A 22,696-nucleotide genomic window follows, 5' to 3' on the forward strand; every position below is an offset into this window, starting at 1 on the left:
ATTATCTCTGAGCTTTATATACCAGTAGGAAATTTTTTGCAGCTTGGTGTTGCCCATTTTTTACTACTCTTGCAGTCTTGAACAACCAGGGATCATAGTTCACCTCTCAGAGGAATGTGTGGAGTTCAGCAAAATGCATTATGCATACAGAGGGGGCAAGGATGAAGTATCAGCTACTGTGGTGTTCAAAAGCCTCTTGCAATAAAGATTTTAGGAGTTAGTGTAACACTGAAACTTACACATATCAGAAGGATAAAGCAAACATCAGAGACCGTACCCCACAGGCTTTGCACGACGAGGTCTGTGCATATTGTCTCTCCCTCTGGAACGCAGTCTTCAGTGACAGATGGCACAACCACTACCTACAGATGGCTCCAATGGGGGCTCCATAGCTTTGATAAATACTGCAATCAACTCCTAGGATAGGTATGGTTCAGGCAGCAGAGCTAACACAGGAAATAAATCCCTCAAAAATGTAACTGTAAAATAATCACACACATAGCATTATCCTAAACAGACAGATGAAAGGCCAGGGCTGTTACCGAGCTGACAGAAATTCAGGACTGCTTAGGAGGAGGTCAGTAGTTTAGGATAAAAGTGTAAGAAATGAGCATCACTCAATTTCTTATCTACTTTATTCAGAAAAACATTTTCACTTTCATAATGGACCAAGTGCTCCTGGTGAAATTATTCTTGCTTTCCAGTGGGATTTGTTTTACTTTGGAGAGGCAATCAACCCTATCACCAAACAAAGCCTTGGTTTGGTTGGTAGAACACATCCTTGCCCCAGATGGATGATTCACTACAGTGAAAAGAAGTATTTGAATCTAAGAAGTATTTGAGTCTACTACTCTACTAAATCAAAAGTCATGGACTGATACTGAAGCTATTTGTAGCAGACTAGAACAATCTTTTCTAACCTTCTAGAGAGGGCTTGAAATAAGAGCAACTGGAGTGATTTCATAAAGGAACATTTGCTTTAGTTGAGCCAATGCCTCAGAGACCCTGCTCTCTCACTCCTTACTGCTCAAAAAACCAAAGATGACTTTGCAATATCTTTTGTGGAACACAGAGCTACTGATGAGCCACACTTGCTACAACAGAATTATAGAATATTTTGGGTTGGAAGGGATCTTCAAGAACATCTAATTCCAACCCTACTGCCATGGGCAGGCAACCTTCTACTAAATCAGTTTACCCAGAGCCCCATCCAGCCTGGTCTTGCACACCTCCACGGAAAAGGAGTCCATAACATCTCTGGACAACCTGTTTCAGTGCCTCATCACCCCCACATCAAAGAATTTCCTCATAATAGCTAATCTAAACTTACCATCCTTCACCTTAAGGTCATTCCCCCTTGTCCTATCAGTATGTGTCCTTTGTGAAGAGTCTCTCTGCAGCCTTTTTATAAACCCCATTTGTTGCTGTTACCTGCCTTCAGCCACTCACACTTTTTGACATTTGGCACAAGAGCTTTCTACCAAGTAGCACCTACCAGAATGTTCTCATTGACCAAGCATTGCAATGCTGTGGACACATATGCAATTCAGAACACACCAATTCCATACATTTTAGATTTTCACTTAAATAATAGGAATATTGCACTTTCAAGTTGATGTCTGAGATGCACTCTGTAAAACTGAACATGCCCTTTGCTCTGATATGCATAGTCCCTGTAATGTACATACCTAAGAAAAATGTCACCATCAAAATATCTCCCTGATACATTAGGGAGGACGGGCTCAAGTTCCATATGGAGTCTTTGGATTACACAAGTTCCCCAGCCCACACCTGGAGTATAACAGAGAACAATGTCTTTACAGAATCCTCACAAATGTAGCCCAGTAAGTCTTGCATCCCAGAAAATAAAATAATCCTACCCCATTAGCAGGCAGTATTTCAATCTTTCATACCAGCTCTATCAAAATCTAAACAAGAATATGACTATTGAATTCTTGTCTGTGGAAGAAGACACCAGGATACAAATACAAACTGTAATAACCTAAACATTGATTGATTATGGTCCAATTAATACAGTACCCAGAATCAGTCCTGAAGACCTGAAGTTTCTATTCCATTCTGCCATCACTGTTTTCCAGACTACAAACACAAAACACTAAACTTGCTGTTTTCAACTACTCCTGTTCACAGTGTAACAAGTTCCCTAACTTTCAGCTTTCACAGCCGTGTAAATACAGGGTACTGTAGAGTGAGGAAGAAGTCCTCTTTGTCATAGCTTTAAGAAGTAGAAAAAAACCTCCTTCATCTATTTTTTTTTTATGATGATTAACTAACTCAACTTTTATCCCTTTTCAGATTATAGAAAACCATGACTGACATTGTTCTCTCTGAAAAACTGCTGTGTAGAAAAAGGGAGACAGAGACTGCTATAATGTCAATGTAATTTCTGAATGCATCACACAATCTTTTGTAGCATGTCAAAAGCATAAACAAAAACACTCCATGTGTCACAGCCTACAAAGGGTATCACATTTGATAGCATAATAATGCATGACAGGTCTCTTAATGCTTCCGATGTATCAGTAATTATGTAAATGCCTTCAAATTTGATTATACACTCGCACACACCATTAACATTTGAGCCAAATTCAAGCTGCTTTATCCGTGAATTCAGCAACATGAAGACCTTTAAACCAAACTCAGTTATGTCAGTTTTCATACTGCTGGGCTAGACCCTCTGCTCACCACAGCAATGTGTGACAAAGACCGACTTGAAGTTATACTTGATGCCCTAATCCTCATTTTGAATCTGTAGGATACGAGGATGCCTCAAGATCGGGTTAAGTTTCAACCACCTGCTTCCTCCCACGGGCAGGGAGATTCAGAGCTTTGTCTCATCACTGGGGCCTATGCTGAGGTGGGAAGTCAGGAACAGGAGCAACAACAGGAAGCCAAATGGTGAGATCCATCTTGGAGACCATCAGTCAAAAGGATTCTCCACACACACTTTGGAAGGGCAGCACCACCTCTCCTTTGCCCATGGAGCAGCACAAAGGCATCAGGGCAAAAGATCAGGATTTGGTTTTGGGAATGGCAGAGGTGAATAATGAAGTACAAGATCCATAGCATAAAAGAATAAACTTAGACTAAAAAACAGGGGGGGGAGTAGAAGAAAAAGAAAAAAACAACTAAAAACCCAAAACTGCTGAAGTCCACTTAGTTTAGACATTCAAATCAACCTCTTTAGGAACACCTGACTGGTAAGGATTTGCTATATTCCTAATAAACTAAAATAATACTTCAGGGATATTATTAGTTTTTAATAAGCCCCCTCACTCTCTTAGTTATGTCATCACTGCATTAGGATCAACATAACAAGGTTTTAAACAGAACTGGGCTGTGGTGGCTGAAATAAGATATTCTAAAAACAAGATTTATAAAAATGTGACACATCAGCCCCTAGCAATAGCAACAATACCAGATATAGCTTTTGTATAATGCATGAACACAGGATTACTTCCATGAATCAACAGTTTTGCATTAAAGAATAAAATCATCATCACATACAGATAACTAAAAGTGAAGATTGCTTAGAAAAGAAGAAATTTTACTTTACATGAATATTTGTACCTCCAGTATAGAATGAGATTATGAAGGTCAAAGAACAACCCTATTACTTAAGTTACATAACTCAAAGCAGGGTGCATGCCAATGTAAAAACAACATGGAAAGATGATTGCTGGTTTGTGTTTATTCACTGCTTCTAACTCAGATTGTTTATTTTACAGTACTTCTGTTCTAAACTACTTTTGCAAAAGAAATTTTTTTCTTCTGTAAGTCAAGAAAGACATTTTAAAAAATCAATTCTATGTGATGCTCTGCAGATAAAACAGGATCTTTCTCTTGCAAAAAATCCCAGCATAGATTACCAATCTCAGACATCAAAGAGTGAGCCACTGGGGAATCACTTCCCAGTCTGACCAAGCTACTGTTCTCAGCTGAGGTGATCTGACCACTATGGGCACCATCAAGTCCTCAGGCACCACACCCAGGAGATGGTGCACCATACTGAGAGCCAGCAGAAGCAAGTAGCAGCTTTGCTTTACTTGTGGAAGTATTTAGGAAAGTGCTCAAAAAAGAAAGGAGCTTGTAAATTTTCTTATAACTACAGTAGTCTTCAGTCCCTCTAATAACCAAAAACTGAAATCTCAATGCAATCAACCGTTTAAATGGGGAAAAAGATTGTTATTTTGGGGAGCTGTGATTTGCTCTCTAGCTTATGTTTTAAAAGGCATGTATTTTTTTAATGAACATTAACAATACTTTTATTACAGAAGTGTAGGCCTGCAATACTACCCTTAAAATATAAAGGCTAAAGGATTTCAACAAAATTTTCAACCTAGGAACACCACTTGCTTGTATATACAGTAGAACATGGCATATTTAGTGAAATATACTTCAAAGGGAAACTTAACACTCTTCAGCCAAGCTTTCCAGATCAGGACCACCCAACTTTAGTTTCCCATTTCCACAGCTGAGCATTTACAGAGAATATCAATTATACGAACACTTCCTCTAAAGGCACCTTTCCCTTTGAAAACCACATATCGAGTTTCCTCTTCAACATTTCATTTTCTTTGAAGTTTTAGCCAATTAATTGGTCAATGCAAATGAATCAGAAGAAGTAAATAAAATCATGTTAAAAGATGGCATCTTTAGCAAGACCCCACAGGGCTTCTCTCAGTGTCAGAGCTCCCATGACTGTGATAGCAGCAGGAAGACTCTTGCTATCTTCCAAAAGGTACGTGTGAAGCAGGCCAAATGCTTCTTCACCACAGCGATAACTGAACATATTCCATTGCTTGTCCCTCTTCCTAGTATCCAGGCAGATTATTTCTGACAAGGTACCTGAGACATGCTCTTCAGTCTGTGCAGTCAACAGAATCAGTGGCGCTATGACAGTTCTCACTAGCTGAGAACTGTGTTCAAAACCTCTGAGCACAAACCCTGAGGGTATGTGATGCTTCCCTCTGCCCTGCGCTTCCCCGTGCGCATCATCGCTGCAGAGCTGCTCTGCTCAGCCCCAGACAGCCCTGCAAGGAACAAAAATGGTACCAGCAAGGACTGGGCACAGCCAAGAACTACAGCTGCAAAGGGCGTGTTTCATCCAGGCAAGCCCAAAGATTATCCTCCACTGGTTGGGGGAGGTTTATGAAAGGAACAGGATGCGGACAGCATTAAACAATTAAACTTGCTATTACTGTGCTGTGACTAACACATACACAAAGTACTTAAAGGACAAGTATGGAGCTGCCTGGTGGCACGCTGAGATGGTTCAGCGCAGGCAGTGGCTTGGCAGCACTCAAGTCCCACCATCACATGATGATTCCAAAACCTGTATCTTGTGCTAAGGTTTAACACAAGTTAAAGATACTCATGCCAACAAAAAAAATTAGGATCAATAGAATTCAAGCAAAAAATGACAGTTGTAATACTTCATGTTCTTTTCATATTTTAATGCTTAAAGAAGTGCAACTTTGCAGTATAGAGACAATATTAAAGATTTATTGTCATTTTGCATAAGTATGTAAAAGTGACATGGATAGTTAATTAATTAAATTAATAACCAGTGGGGAAATCCCTAGGAAATGGTTAGTGCAACACGTTTTTATTCCTGTCAACACCTGTTAAACATAACACTTTCATGTGAATTTTTAACAAAGATGAGGTTTGGAAGTTTTCTTATAATGTGCTTCTTGTAGAGCCAATCTTTGCTTCTGAAATACCCAAGCTGGGCATAACATGGATTAGAAATGAGAAGTACTCACAAAAGCCTATGGAAATCCTTGAATTCTTGTTTCTTCCTAATGCTAAAAGCCAAATCCCTACCACACTCAGATTTTAAAGAAAAATAATAACTTACATCCAGTTTATAATGACTTCATTAAAAATACAATGAATCATACAATAATTCCCTTAGGTTTTGCTAAAGTATTTTTCTGTGTGACTATTCACTTTAATATCCACTTACCTCTGTGGTGGTTTATTAATATTGGTACAGAAAACTGAAGTTCTATGTATTTTGATTGTATAATAATAACACAGGTGCTTCACAGACCAATTGCATACTCATTAATAATGTACTTTCCAGGTGGCTGCACTATTAACAAAGTAACACTTTTCCAAGGTTTTATAACTATATTTGAAAATATTCCTGGAAAACAAAAGCATTAACAAAGCACAACAGCTCTTTGATTATGGGATCTTGAAAGAGATAATTAGCCAGTTTTCAGTTAACTTAAAAAATAAGTGTTTTTAACTATTTGCAAACTGGCATTTACAGCATATGTCCTTATGCTGTGACATTATATAAGATTGTATAAACAGTAAGAATTTACTAGATTATTTTTACACACATTTTTTATGATTCTTTTCAAAATTATTGAGAGCTTTAATATCACTTTCAGTGGGGTAAGATGAAGATTGAGAACAGTGAGATGATCACGCATTACAACAGTAAAACTTCTAGAATTTAAATTATTCCTACTATCCATGCACAAACACATACATAAACACACATTTTAGTATTATATAATAATTCTCGATGAACACTGTAACTGACTTCCCATTTTCCCATATTGGGAATCATTACACCCTAACATTTTTGTGGCTCACCAATTTACCTGTGGTTTGTACCATCATTGTATTGAGATGCTTAAAGATATTGAGTGTAATAGTGCTCTTCACTGAACAGATACATGAAGAAGAAAGAAATTATCTTCATTATATCCATGGTAAAAGAGACACATAATTCCACCGATATCACTGCAAAAGCCTTACTTCAAAGTACCCAGAACCAACTAAGGCAGCATACATGCAAACACCCAGAAGCACTGAAGGACTGACCCCAATCTGCACCAGGAGGACCAGTCAACTAACTGAAGAGTTTAGAAAATTATCTACAGTTGGACAAGCAAAACAAATGTTTATCACCTGCCCATTTTGTGACATTTAAATGTACTGCAAAACTAAATGCTTATTCTTCGTTGTAGAGAAGCACTTTCTGGAAAAAAAGAACTTCAAAATTTAAACAATGGTCTAAAATCTTCTGTCAAAGAGGCAAAACCCCCTGCTGACTTCATCTGCTATTATTGCAGCTTTTATTAAATGTAGCCTTTTTACAGCCTCAGAACTTAAAACATTCTAAACAATAGAAAAAACTCTCTCAATGTATGATGATTGCAGGAAACAAGAACAGAATGAAGAACAAACCAATTACATGTAACAAATGTAGTATAAATCACGTTGGATTTCCTGCATCACAAAGCTGAAAAAAAAGTAAGAAAAATGACATATCTTTCCTTAGCATATCCCAGTTTCTTGTTTCTAGAAAGAGGAAACTCCAAAGACAAAGACCTGGGAGAAAGAACTTTCACCTCAAGCTTCCCAAGACCCTAGTTGACACTTATTTCAGGCACCACTGATAAGCCTACACAACGTGTGGTACATTTAGAAAAAACAGGATGGTTACAATTACTTAGTTCTGGACCAGTTGGAATTTTCAGTTGGTTTTCCCAAAGGAAAGGTACTCTTCTTTCAGCAAGGGATCATGCAAGCCTTGGAAACAAGCCAAGATATGAATATCCACAAGGGAAAAAAAGTACAATCTTAACTGTCCACAGAGCAAGTACATTCCAGGGCTGAAGACTGCTTTCTAACATTGAGCAAGTGCCCTCAAGTGATAGCACAGCCAGAGATCTTAGAAGGTCCTCAGATACACTGTCACTGCTCATTACCTCTTCTCTTGATCAAGCTGTGTTTCAGGCATTTGACTTTAATCCAAACTCAGTTCTCAGGGCACATATTCTGGGATTTGAGTCCTAATGAAAAAAGAGACCAAAGCTGGGTATTGTTAACACTGATAACTGTGTTCTTGTTATTCCTCTTGAGATACCACAAAGATGCTATCCAACCCCAAAGGATGGGCCGAGCAGGGACCAAGTATCATTTGCTTTTACAAAAGGCATCACAAAACTCTCAAAGATGTTCCTCAGTCCACAGAGTTAGAAATAACCCACCAGTAAGAGGCTGAAGGCAATAAGGAAGGAACGGAGGAAGAACAGATATGGTCCTGGATTTTCTATGTGCTTGAGCATTTTCATGACAACAAGAACCTCTCTGTGATCAGAGGACAGAGAACAATCTCCAAGGAGATGTACCAGCGCTCCTCAACCAAGAATGACCATTTCTTTATCAAGGAAGAGAGACTATCTGCCTGGTGATTTTCCTTTGGTTAAGGTTTGTTCAACACCAGTTTTTCACTTCCTTAGGCCAGACATAACAATTGCTACCTGCAGCTAACATGAAGCCATCTGAAATGTTGCAAGATACTTCACTTCAGAGAAATTAACTGCAGGGTGACAATGTCAACAAGATCCTTCAACACCGTGCTCAAGTTTGTCAGAGTGAATTCAGGCCAAATTTGAGGGTTTTTTTTAAATGAAGAATCTTTGGAGAGAGGAAAAAATGTTTCTACCTGACTGAAGGACTTTTAGAAAAATTCTACTGCTCCAGAGTACGTAAATAGAAAAGAAAGAAAACAACCACAACTGAACACCACCCAGAACACTTGGCAGTATATAAGTCCATATCAAAAGCAATATGACCACTAAAATTGACCCAAGCATGCCCCACTGTGTTTACATGTAATCCATAAAGCAAGACAATCTCTAAGAGCAATTCAAGGTGCAGACTGATACTCTATTATAGAGTTAAGCATTAAAAGGTATGTGAAGACCTGCACCTTTGAACTGCAGTGCCCAAAATACTCAGCATAACATGCTGAAACCCTGAACTTACCACCTTTTGAATCTTTTCTCCTCATAGGCAAAAAAATACAGAAAGTCCATGGATAGAGACAGCAAGCAAACGAAGACAATGAAACAACTTTCCTTGCTTAATTACCTTGTCAAAGCCATCTTCATCTGAAGCATAACCCCTTGAAACTTGGAACCATGACTACTGTCTTGTAGACAAGCTGGCATAGTTGGCACATGGACTAAAAGACCAAATACAAGCAGCCCTCTGTTATTGCCTACACAAAGGGAAAAATTGCATTTTTTGGATCGTAAAGAGTGCCAGTATGGTACAATTTTCTGAAGGTGTTATTCTCCAGAATTTGACTGTGATTTCTTAAAAATAAGCTTGCAGCTCGCAGAACTGTGAAGACAACATTGAAAATGTGAACTAGTATAAGCCAATGTGTTCCCTAATGTACAAACACAAAAATCACATACCTCAGAGTAAAAACTGGCCAGTTCATCAGAGCGAGTGTTGATTTGGAAGATTAATATAAAATTTCAACATTTAATAAGCAAAGCATTATGATAATAGGATCATCAGAAAAAAAAAATCTATTCATGATTGGTATTTGGCAAATGAGTAAGCTGGACCCAGAATGGTGTCATTCACTCTCATCTCTGCTTTAACCTGTAGTCTGCATGCAGAGCAGGTCTCAGGACCAAGAGCCAAAAGAGCTTAAGTCCAAGGCTTGACAGTTTCTGAGTATGCCCAAAGCAAGGTGGGAATCTACTATTTGTGAAGAATATTATTCACTATGCCTATCACTAACATGCAACAAATAAATACAAAGATCCTTACCAAAATGCCAATCGGTCAATGTTAAAACAAAGCAAAACCTCCATCCTTCTGAGTGATAGAAACAAATTAAAATTAACATTTCTGAAATGGAATTCTGATTCCTTCAACATTAAAGTATCTTTTTCTTGGACTGTAAATTAAATCATGACTGACCCAGGTCACAGCTCCCTCTTAAGTTCCTCAGCAGCAAAACTTTTACCTAGAGCCAGTTTGCTTTAGGCTCCTACTTCAGTGCAGCCGCCTTGATGGCACCTTCAGTGCCAGTTCTGCTCCCAATTTTCACATCCTCTACCCTGCATTTTTAACTCCATGTGCCCACTTCCAGTTAGAGGTGTCATTCTTCCCTCTCCCCTACCCAAAAAAAATGCAAAGAGAAAAAGCAGCAGACCCTCAGCTTTCTGAATTAATTTTGGGGTACTGCATTTCAATGCCTCCTAAGTAGAATGAATATGTACAGTACATTTTAATTTGCCTTCTTTCTAGATAAATTTATATCTTCCTGACTATCACATCTCCTTTCTCTGGAAAAAAAAAAATTATAAAGAGCCCACCAATGGTACAGAAAGCAGAGCTTACTTAGAATACATCAGCGAGCTCTTCCAGATCTCATGTGTCAACCATTTGCAGAAATTCTTGAAATGGAACTTCTCAGGTGTGTAAAGTTAAGAGGGTGTGGGAGCGACAGCACAACAGCAGCTTGTATGTGTTATACTCGCGTATCAACAAGAACAGATCTCTTAGCAAGCAACTGCCAACAGACCAAAATTTTCTGCTAAAATCACTTCCTCTTCATTTTTTTCAGAGCACCACTGAAATTTTTAGAATGCTATCAGAATGAAGCTTTAATTCCTTATCCTAATTACACACCATAGGACCAAGGCTTTATACTGAGCAAACAAGTATCAACTTCACATGAGTGCTTACAATTTGTGATCACATTTATGCAGGAAAAGATAGTCACACAAACAGCCTTCCACTGAGGGTTTTTTTCTAGCAAGTGACTATATAGTATATTTTGGCATATACAGAAGAGGACACAAATTGGTCCTTGAAGCACATTCAAATGGCAAGTTACTATCCATCACGCCAGGGTCTAACAGCCGTTTGTGCCTTGTTAAAGGATCAAGTTAAAACGTTCTTTAAGATAAGATACGTTCTATCAGTAATCCTGTCAGATGGACACTGTAGCCTCCTCATTAGCACCGCTGCTCTTAACGGCATGGAGTGCACCTTGCTTTTGGGCACGTTGGCACACGTTGCCACTGCTCGCATAGCTAAAGGAATTTTGCAAGGCACATGGCAACATGTATCACTCCACATGCTAAAAATGCTCAGGAAAACTGTTACTGCACGTGTGCAGCAAACTAAATTCCATATAAAATTCTCAAGTACCATTTGTCTCCCAATACCAGTACTGCATTCTCGACGTACAGTACAATACCTGCTCATTACTGTGTGTTTTTCAAACATGAGTCTTTTCCGAGACAGCGAAACATAAACCATCATTCTCATCTTTACACACTTCTGCTTTCCATCCCTTTTGTTTTTTCCCCCCACAACCGTAACATTTGGCCCAACCAGCGTTCCTGAAACACCGAGCGGACAACCAGCGGTGCCGTGAAGGCGAGACCTCGCGTAGCAAGTTTCGGACCAGGGCACACCACGGCCAAGTTGCCAAACCCAAGCAAGCAGAGCTTTGCAGGCGCACACGGACACGGCCCCCCCGACAGCCGCTGCTGCGGACCCTGCGCGCCGCGCTGCCGCTCTCCCGTGCGGCACAGGAGGCGGCTGCCCGCCCGCCCGCTCGCTCCCCCGGGATTGATCACCGCTCCGGACGGCTCGCAGGCAGCGCACCGGGGCGGCCGGGACTGCTCTGCTCCCGCGGCCACGGCGGCCCGGTGAGAACTCACCAGCCGCGAGCACCGGCTCCGTCGGGCGCCTCGAACTCCGTCCGCCCGCCGCCCACCGCTGCCCCGCGGCCGCCTCCCCGCCGACCCCCGCCCGCCCCGGAGCGCGGCGCCCCGCAGCGCCGCCGGGCGGGAGCTGCCGCCGCCGCCGCTCGCCCCAGCGGCTCCGGCGAGGCGAGGCTTGACATAATCCTGCGAACGCAGCAACCGCAGGCGCCGCCGGCTCCCGCCCGCCCGTCCCCCGGGGTCCGCTCCCGGCGCTTCCCTGCGCCCGGGGCCGGGGGGGAACGACACCCGCTCCGGGCGGCGCGGCGGGGCGGGGGCGGTGCCCGGTGGCCCCGTGCCCGGCCCCCCGTGCTCGCCCAGCACCTCCCCTGGCCCCCGGTCTCACCTAGGAGCGGCGGCGGCGGGCTGAGCTGCCGAGCCCGGCGGGGGCGGGGAGGGAGGGGAGAGAGGGGGCCCCGACGTCTGCTCCGCAGCCGCTACCCCTCCGCGCTGAGCATCTTCCCCGCGCCCCGCGGTGAGTCAGGCACGGAGAGCGCCGCGGAGCCGCGCGCACCGGAGCCCCCGCCGCCCTCCCCGTCCGGCCGCCGCCGCGCGCGCGCCCCCGCCGGCCCCCCCGAGCCCCCTCCCGCTTTCCCCGGGGCCGCGCGCGCGCGCTCCCGGCCGCGCCGCCCGCGGCGGGGGAGGGGCGGAGCGGGACGGGCGCGCGCGCGCGCTCACCGCGGCTCGGTGCGGTCCCGGCTGCGGCGGGCGGGCGGGCGGGAGCTGCCGCGGCGCCTCCCCCGGCCCCCGCCGTTACTATGGATATCGATGGATATCGCCCCGCGCGCCCCCGCGCACTCCGCGCGGGCGGGGCGCTCCCGCGCGGCGCCGCTGCCCCGGGCCTGGTGGGGGCCGCCGAGCGGAGCCGGGGCGGCGCGGGGACCGCGGGAGCCGCCGGCCAAACTCCGTCCCCGCCGCCGGCTGGCGAGCGCCTTGCCTCGTTCCCTTGGCAGAACCACCTTGGTTTTTTTTCTTTTTTTTTAACACGAGTGTCTACATAAATCACATCCGAGCTCGAATTTCTGCGTTAATACGAACAAATAAGCATCCCACGGGATTATTTACTTCAGTGACTGCATCCCATTAAGCAGCACCCGCGCTGCCTAATAAATGAAATAAAATACAAAAGATAATGCCCCTATAATTTAACTTTACAAAATGTCAGAAGACAGAGTTGCACTTCCAGTCCCCCATGGTGGCTCTTATCTCTTACTCTGCTTCCCTGAGGAAGTTACACACTTGATGGCTGAGCACATTATCTGACTAGCTCAGCCGGTGGAGACTGGAAGAAGCATTTTACCAGGTCAAACAATTTTACTCAGTTACAGCGGGTGAATTGATAGGGAGCCTGCTGCATTTCTCCAGCCCACTCCTGGCAGATCTATCCAAGACATCAGCCAGGCAGGTGCCTCAGGCCCCAGTCCTGCCTTTGGAGGCTTTCTGTATTCTGTGAAATAAAATCCTTAATAAACAACTGGAAGAAAAACAAAGTGTTTCTCTCTGGGCAGCACAGCTTTATACATACAAGTCATAGTGCTGAAATTCAGTATCATTTTCAGCCCTGCAAGAAGAGCAGGGATGGATGCATGATGCAGTAGCTGCAGATCCAGCACACCAGCAAGGCAAACTTTCCAGGTGCACAAGTTCATAGTCAGTCAGACTGCTTAGAGACCTCACACTGATTAAATGTAGAAACCTAATTCACCAGCCCTTTCGTCTGACATGTTCAACTGCACGTGCTTATATAGAACTTCAAGCATAGATGGCTTTGAGCACCAAAATAAATCGTACTTGAGGCTCTGAGTGTATGTCCCTCAGAGCATTAATTAGGTCTCAAACTAATGCTAAGCTGCATTTTTTCCAAAGCAAGTCTTTCAAGGAGTAAATGGTGATATTCACGAATGGTTCTCTTGGTTACAGAGTGCAGATAACATGCACATAGCCACAAGCTCAGGGATGTGTAGCGGGTTGGCTGGACTGACTCAACCACAAGATAGTGCTGACTTTGAATGCACTGCTGCGTGTGTGAGTAAAGGCAGCAGTGTTTGCCTATGAATCACAGAGATCAACTGCTGATTATCTAAGAGTTGAAAGGAATGCTGAAAGTAGTAATGAAAACCAGAGATACAGTTTTCTATACCATAGTTGATTTCATCTAATTACTCCTGCCAAAATAATGTTGGGAAACTCTAAGCATTAGCTCTAAAACACATTTTAGAATGAGATTTGGAAAATTATTTTGATTTTAACTGACTACTCTGCTTCTTTGCAGAGCTCCATTGTTTCAATAAAATCTTATAGACACAGTCTGGTGTTTATACAGATTTGATGTAGCCCATCTGGAGAAGGACTGAACAGAATACAAAAGTTTAGTTTCATCCTGAATCAGGAGAAAACATAAACATTTTGCAACATATCCTGAACAGAATTCCAAAAACTGAGTCTGGAAATATGAACATGTCCATTTCAAAACATTTCTTTTTCATCTTTTCAAAACATGTCAATGCAGTTTAAATTTTAACGTCTACTTTGTCAGTGTCACTTTTGTCAAAGCAGATGCTTTGGCAGCATTTCCTTAAAATGTTGAATGATGTTTATAGATTTGTCTATACTTTTCCAATACCTTGGGTCTCCACATCTTTATCCCTGTAACTAACAAGACTTTTAGCACAGTCTGAACTTGCTTTGTCCTGGATTTTCTGATCTGCATTTTTAAATTGGAATCAGATCTTTAGAATAGGTGGGATGTGATCCATTAACAACTGTCTGAGTTAGGAGCAATAATTACATGGAATTGCTAAGCCAGAGGAGGAACCAGTTAAGGCTGTCAGCATGAGGCCAATCTGATGATGGCAGAACATAGTGGATGTGCCAGCCGGTTTCTATACCTGCCATAAACTTCATTACTCCTATTGATTGCAACATATTCCAGCCTAGAGCAGCTCTCCATGAAGGAAAGATGTGTGTAACACACAGCAAGTCCAAAGAAAGGATGAAGGTGTCTAGCAAGATGGTGAAAGAAAGGACATTTTTAGACATTGAGAAGCTTAGAAGAGGCGAACATGAACGTGGATTTTGTAATGTTTTGACAGGGAAGATCTGCATGGTTTCACCACTGGGTACATTTCCCATTCAGCCACTCTGACCTTCTTTTTGCCTGGCTTCTTTTCCAGCCAGCAGCACTTTCTCTGAGGCCTGAGCACCTACAGGTGAGCAGGTGCCAGGGCTGTGTCAGTGGTGAGTGAGCCAAGTCTGCACCTGCAGGCTGCCACTTGTACCTGGTGCTCACCCTGCTCCTGTGATGGCGCTGAAGAGAACGTTGGTCAGTCACATCCTGACAGATAAGTAAAGATAAAAATCAATGAAGTGAGAGACCTGTGTCATAGCAGGAATGTTCTTTGGGACACCTCTCAGTCTGTTTAGAAGATCTGTTACTGTAAAGGGAGAAAAAAATTTGCCTCTCTCATGAGCAGGAACAGGCCATTTCTTCAGTTAGTGTTCTTGTGGGTGTTACAGGCTGGACTGAGATGGGATATGAGACCAGAGACTCTGGACACACTGCAGTCCTGGCTTGAGGGCCATGTGAGCCATTCTATGTTTCAACAGGTGTGATCACTGTCTTTTCATAAAGGCAGAGTAAGAATTTATTTTAGCAATGGGAATCTAGGTAGAAGAGAGAGGGATGCCTTTAATGAGTTTTATAAAATATTTTTTAAGCTTCAAAATCTTGGCTGTGTATGTTGAGGCCAAATTTTGTCAGTGATTGTATGAGTGGATCTGATCACAAATATAATTTTCTTTTCTTGGAAGATCCCTGTGATTTTTCTTGAAATGATCAGCAAAGTATGCTGATGTACTGATCACAATGATCAAAGCCTGGCCCAACACTTCCTTTATCTGTAGATCTGTGGATCACTACAAGGAGCTGCAATGGCTTTCTTCTTTACAGCAATGGGACAATCCTGTCAAATTGTTTGGTTTTGTGAATGGCTTCATATTATTTTTGGGTGCCATTACACATTCCTGCAAGCTTCATCCATTGTGGCTGATTAGGGGCAAACTCCTAGGTGTTAAAAGCTGGAGAATGTAGACAACATGTGATTCTCCTGCCCTGGGAGTGGCTCAGGCTGAGCAGCAGTGCTTCTACTCAGGTGTCTTCAGCAATGTCAGATGAGGAGCACAACTTGCTAACCAGCCTCATGGCAAAAGGCAACCACTGCTGTCTTTGCCTGAATGAAGCTTATCTGACCAGTAGGGCACTACAACGAGGAAGTCTCCATTCCCAGAGAATGGCTAGAACAGGATCTGCTCTCTTATATTCAGCTGGTATCCAGATATGCCTTAAAGTCAGGCACACTGGGGAATTCCTTGTTGTGGAAACCACCTGTGGGCAGCAACATTCCAGAGATTTTAGACATGAGTCACCTCCACGTGAAAGTAGCAGAAATTTCTTCTACAAATGAGATTGCAGAAATGGGAGGTTTGGATTACTTCTGGAAAAGGATCACCCTAACCTATAGCATAAAAGACAGTTTTAAATAAAGAAACCAGTTACCACATGCATACAGTTACTTACATGCAAGATTTCCCAGGCTTATCACCACACTGCACATTGATGAATAAGTCAAAACAGACCTAGATTTTTAACAAAATGTCCCCTAAAAGTTATTTTTTCTGAGAAACCAAGAAACAATGCTATGTAAATTTCACAGAAAGTGAGATCTATTGAAACACAGGGAGGAAATCTGTTTTCTGGTTAAAATTCATTGTTAATAAACACTTGATTAGCTTCATACTGGAAGTTTTAGTCATAAAAATTAATGTCTTTTACCAATGAAATTTATTTCTGAAAATGAGTTGAAACAGCTTCTTCTTAGAAGAAGTACTATATCCTGATTCTTCAAATAACGTCTCCAAAGGTTTGTGCTCATTTATTTTCTTTCACCAGTAAGAAAAAGTCTGCTGCAAAAGTCTGTGTTATAATAACTTGATTCTTTTTTCTTAGAGATAAGTATTTGCTAATTGAACTGCTCTGCTGATGTCCATACTCTAGTTTATAGTCTATCAAGGGGTCTAGTGAGTTAAAGCAAGATAAAATTAAATCATGTTTTCAAGTAGAGAAGTGATCTTCATTAAAAAGCAAGATGAAATGATTGAAAATATTTAACCAGACTGCTTTTATAATCTTTTTTTCAGAGCCATGTTGATTTTGAATTTCCTGAATTGGGACTGAGCAGATTGGCTTTATACCATAGGTTAGCAGAAGTACACATAAACATAATAATATACAGATATTGTATAAAGAAATTGTTTGCATATGTTTACTGAGAAAGCATAATCATTACATGAATCTAAGAGATAAACAGAATGCATATTTGAAAATTTTACCAGTAAATTACACTTGACAAAACCAGCCCCTCTAGCTGGGGTACATAGGTCCCTGTAGCTGGGAGTACAGGTGAGAAGGGACACGTGGAGAGGGAGAGCTGCAAACAAGAATCACAGAAATTCTCTGCACTTGGTAAAATCTGCTTAGGTAATGCCCATGCTCTATAACTCGACAGAGACCGTAACACTTGCACCAGGGCTGCAGCAAATCAGGACAAAGGGAATACAATAACTGAAAATAGATGGAACAGCTGTGTTGGCTCAGTAAGGAGCAGGGACTTAAGTTCAAAGTAAGGAAGAAAAAGGAAGTTGTCATTTTTTGAACACAGAAAGGTAACAGAATGATGTTTTAAGCAGGGAAATCTCATAGGGAATTTAAGCCAGTCCTGCAAGCTGGCTTTATTTTCAGCTCTAGGTCAGCCCTCAGATGATGGATCTTCCTGTATAGGACAAACGCTTCTGAAAGCTTAAATATTCCAGGAAAAAAAAAAAAAAAAAAAGAAGTCAGGGACTAGAAAGAAATTTAGCTATCATACTACATCCAGAGTTGTCTTTGTACATTTCTTTTAATTCCAATCTCAGAATAAGGAACTGAAATGCCCTTGTTTCAAATAATCCATAATTTATTTTGATTTTTATTCTTAAAATTGTCCAATGTTAGAGAGCATTTAAAAGAAATGGATAAATTTGGACTATACAGTCCCTTTGGAAAGAGCAAGTTCTCAATAAAGTTGTGTGGGCATGCAGTTATTGTAGGAACCAAAGAGATAACTGCAGGTATCTTCTGGAAGCACTGGAGTATCTGCAGGACCTGGTCCTATGGTGTGCTGGGGTTTGAGGAGAAACTCTCACTGGCAAACATTAATTATGCCTTCCCTTCCCCAGACAATCTTCTATAAAGAAATAAAGTGTTAATAGAATAAATTTAATATCTGAGGATCAACTGAATATACACAGAGGTCTTGTCCATACAGACTCAAACAACATCTGGTTCTTGCTTGCTGAGAACTAACAAATATGTGGGTGCCAAAGGCATGGAGTAACTACAAATCCCCTTAACCTGCCTTTGAATGAAGTGTCAAGAACTGATCTGGTTAATTACCAATGCTGGTGGTGCTTATAAACATGGAATGTGCTTATAAACATGGAATATTGGTAAAGTCAGTTTCTCTGAGAGCAACATTTCCCTAAAAGAACCACTTGGCAACCTGAATTGAAGCAAAAAAAAAAAAAAAAAAAGATATAGAAATAATTTCTAGAAAACTGGAGAATATTTTCCATTAGGAATATTGATATGAATATAATGTATAATCTGGTTTCAAGTAGGTTAATGGAAAGATAAAAAGAAATCTAGGAAAAGTACATGGATCCATTTTATTCTTGTCACCACAATGGTTATTCTACCTTTGACTAATTAGAAAAGAAAATAAAGACTTGAGTGAAGATATAATCCAATGTGTGATCAGAAACAAAGCAATGAAAAAGAGTGAAAATCTGCTCTTAATCTTGATTAAGAAATGTATAAAGTGGAATAATACCTCAGAATTATAGAACAGAATATTTGTTTCCTAGTAATGAGATAATTAACCATGGACCCATGGAGGGGATGTATGTGAATGTTAATGTGCATGTATTTACTGGGACAAGGGAAACAATAATGGGATATTGAAGTGAAGTAGGGAGACACCCAGCTCAGCCATTTCGTGTTTTTTATGTAGAAAAGGAAAGCATAAAATCATGGAAGTAGCTTTGTTCTCTTATTTTTCCTGAAAATGTATAATTTTTAAAGCTTGGAAGTCAGAGAGGAAGGAATAAATGCTTCCCAGAGAGTTAGACAGAGAAGGCTACTTGAGGAAATTAATTTTGAGCTGGATGGCACAGTTAGTACAAAAATACCATGAAATGATCAGATACTAACAGAAAGAAAACTTGACTTTAGAAACACAGGCATATGCATGCAGATTGTATACCAACACTAAATAGATGGCTTCAAATATATATATTTAATGTCACTGTAAGATGCATTTAGATGTTTTAAAAAAATCTAAATTCTGAATATTGCTGTTGGTGTCAAAGGCCATGCTGCAAATAATCATTGTGTCGTAATGGTGGTCATATTATATTTGAACTATTCAAATATTAGAAACAAACAGTCTATTTCTAAGACTACTCAGCATAAAATTTCTCAAGATATTACAAGCAGATAGAGAGGTGGATTATAAAGTAGAGTGATCAGAAGTTGGAAGAGAATCAAAAGATATACAGTATCCTTACTAGGGGATTTACAAATGCTGTGTTTTGAATAAGTAAAACAAAATTAAATATTCCATATTAATAACTTCTCTCCAACACAAGAAAAAAATTATTGACTATCTTTCCAAATCAATGAATTTCTCACAGGATCTATAAGTAAGATTTCTGTGTTTTCCCAGAAGAAGAAAAAGAATCCCTTAAAGTCTTTTACTACAGTACAAGAGCCCTTCTGAACAAATACCATGGTGAATCAGAGGAATGAGTAGACTACAAACTATTATAAAATGTGTCTATGAATACTGATCCCACATGAAAATAAATGGAATAGTTTAAACTACAATGCTACTATTTTATTTTTGCCTGAGAATTCAAAACAAATGTCTGTCTATGACCATAAATATGGACATATTATACATGCAGACTATGCTCTGAAAACGTTTTCAGAATACTTTCTCCACTAAATATTTTTGGATTTCAGTTTCTTGTCATGAATCAATTAAAAGGCATTTTAAAGTTATAGAGTATTCACTGAAAGAAAAATCTTAATATTTATTATTTTAAGAAAAAAAGTTTAAAATTTTAGGCATTAGTCAAAGACAAATCCACATTAATGATTCAGAAAATTCCTATCTTTTATGGCCAGAAGGTATTTCTACATAAAAAATGCAAAGCAAAGGTACAATGACCTTTAGTTCTCTCCCCAGGACCAAATATAAATTTATCCTATATTAATATTTCACATGGCTACAAAAGAGAGAAATGTGTTCTTTTTCTGCATGAAGGTACTGGAATGTCAGCCTGTAAGCCAGTTTATGGCTGGGGGCAGGATGTGAGGAAGCTGTCTCCCAGCCCAGGAACACCTGCATGCAGGAAGGACAGGGGCACACACTCCTCCCGGGCTCAGCAGAACAACATCAGCTCCTGCTCCTCTGTGCTCACACCTGGCTGGCCCGGCAGGGAATTTCAGGATTCTCATGGCTGCTGCCCCTCTTAACATCACTCTTCATTTCCCCCCTAAATTGGCCTCTTCCTCCCCCTTGCTTGTAGGGTTCCCTTTAGGCTCAGAGGTTATTTTTCATTCACTCTGGAGAAGCACAAGGCAAACTCTGAGCAAGGTGGGAATGCAGTACTCGACAGTGATTAAAGACCAGGGAATTGACGAGGGACACAGCATTTAACAGGATGAGTTTTGGCCAAGCCAGCTGAGTAGACTGGAGCTGAACAGAGGTGTTTGGAAAACAAGATCCATGTGGAATTATACAGCTAAGCAATTTCCATCCGCAGGAAAATGACATAACAAGAACTGTCTGCGAATAATTAAAGGCATGTCATAAAGTAGGCCAGATTTTTTGATTAATCAAAGAAGACTGAGGAACTCATTTAACATGCAGAGGGGAAAATTTAGGTTACACGTTAGGAAAGGCTGTAGAAGATTTGAACAAATAAGAGTTCATATGCAAACCAGAGTGTGCCATCACTTGCTCTAAGTGAAAAACCGTTCAAGAAGTCTTATTTTCTTTGGGGTTGTTTAGAAATAATTAAATAAGCTCTGTGCCTTACAAGAGAAAGTACCAGGTGACCCCTAGAGGTCATCTCAAGACTGAGCAACTCTGCAGCTGCAATCGCCTCTGGCTTTTGTAAAAGGCAACAAAACCACGAAACTGATTAATACCTTTGTACTTTGTACAGTAACACAGTACTTTAGCCACCCTCTGGGTAATTCAGACATCTTCATACTGTGTATGAAAACCATTAATTTTCATAAATGGTTTGGTTGAAATACTGTTAGATTAAGGATGTTGGTGTAACCTTATAATATAAACAGAGAGTGATGATTTATGGGCATAAGTGAATAAAAAGCAGACTGAAAAGCCAGCCTATGAAAGAATACATTTCATTTTGTCAGCAGCAACGTTTTCAAGGCTGCTGTAGAAATCGAATCTAAAGTGTTATAACATAGAATTGCACATGACAGTGGCTACTTGGTCCCTGGTATTGTAATTTGCATTGTGGGGAGACAATCACTGCTAGCATGGTGCAAAGTCCAGTGCCTTGCAAACGACATTGGATGTTGCATATTTTCATCCATTAATAAATATTTCCAAGAAATTACTTTTTTCTCTCTTGCCTTTCATAATCCTGCATTTGGAGAGCCTCCGAATTTCTTTCTTATTTCTAATGAGCTTTTGTGGACAATGAGACTACACTTTTTCCTTTCTAAGAGAAAGAAGTTTGTTCTTCCCAGCTATGTATTAGTCAGTGGAAATTTTAGCAATCACACTTTTGTCAAGGTAAAATCTTGCAGATGCTTCAACTCATCATTTTAAAATAGCATTCATAATAACCTATTCAAATTATTTCTTGAATTGAGCATGGTATTCTGCAAAGGCCAGAAGGGCTGTTAATTAGTTTTTAATTAAGCGGAATGTGATAGCTTTTATGCATATTTTTCCAGCATAACATTGTATGTATGCATGGTACATACATCAGTAGGAAAGCAGAAAGGGTCTCAATGACAAAAGTCTGTCAGTCAATGAAGATGTGTCATAATTCTGTATCCATTCATTTGTGATAGGGAAAATAGGCAGAGTGGATTTTTTAGCAAATTCAATTGACTGTCTCAAGGGAGACATAAGCAAGGCAGCCCAACCAGGGCATTTTAGATTTTTGTTATCAAAATTCTGCCAGTTGATGAAGTATCAGAGTTTAGCTGGCTGTATCACTCAGTTTGATTCATCTGCATGATTAGTTTGATTTACCTGTTTTATGACAGTTTTTAAAGTCAGTATTTTATATTTATAATGTTTTAATACAGTATCTGTATTGATGACACCAATACATAGCAAACTACAAACTCCAAGAACAAGCACAGAAAAATGAAACTCTTTGGTAATCCATGCTTCTGGAAAATTTAACCTGAAATATTTTTGGTTCAAAAGCCTGAACTCTACCCACAGCTTTGGGGTTCAATACAGCCTAACCTAGAGCAGTCAAAGGGGTTTGAGTTGCTTTTTGTATAAGTTTCTCTCATCCATTCTGTTTGTTTCATGTTGTTTCAGGCAAAATACCAGCAAGATGGAGCATGTTCCTGAATGGATACTGCTTTTTTTTTCTTTTTTTTTTGTAGTCAGCAGAATCTGGGCAGGCCAGAAGGAGACCCTGATTATTTTTATTTCCTCTGGTAGTGCATAATTTTGATAGTTATTTTTCATTAGAATATGGGAAGATTCACTCATTACAATCTATAAAGCAATGGCAGGTGGTGATAATGAAATGAGAGCTTTCAGGGTGTCAAAAAAGGTAGCTCTAAGATAATCAGCATTTTCAAGTTGTTTTCCATTCTGGTGCAAGAAATCAAGCAGTTTACTATTGATACAGGCAGTTTTGTTGTTGATAGATAAATCCATATTTTGTAACATTGAAATAATGAATATATCAACAGGTATTTACTCACCAAAGCACCACATTCTATCAAATAAATT

The 22,696-nt window shown here is 40.6% G+C and overlaps 1 protein-coding gene across 10 annotated transcripts in view; it reads right to left on the minus strand.

Moving 5' to 3' along the window:
- Positions 1 to 22,696, minus strand: part of ANKS1B (ankyrin repeat and sterile alpha motif domain containing 1B) — a 415,189-nt gene that overhangs the window by 84,362 nt on the left and 308,131 nt on the right. The window contains exon 1 of one of the 10 annotated variants that reach the window (XM_064702141.1): positions 12,252 to 12,298. The exons of 7 other annotated variants lie outside the window; for them this stretch is intronic. The gene's annotated coding sequence lies outside the window, so the exon portion shown is untranslated. Of the gene's footprint in view, positions 1 to 11,531; positions 11,629 to 11,919; positions 12,111 to 12,251; positions 12,299 to 22,696 lie in introns of those variants that run through there. 2 more of the 10 variants (XM_064702139.1, XM_064702140.1) reach the window with 2 other exon arrangements.

The sequence above is a fragment of the Zonotrichia leucophrys genome, chromosome 1A, assembly GCF_028769735.1.
Source record: "Zonotrichia leucophrys gambelii isolate GWCS_2022_RI chromosome 1A, RI_Zleu_2.0, whole genome shotgun sequence".
Classification (NCBI taxonomy): domain Eukaryota; kingdom Metazoa; phylum Chordata; class Aves; order Passeriformes; family Passerellidae; genus Zonotrichia; species Zonotrichia leucophrys.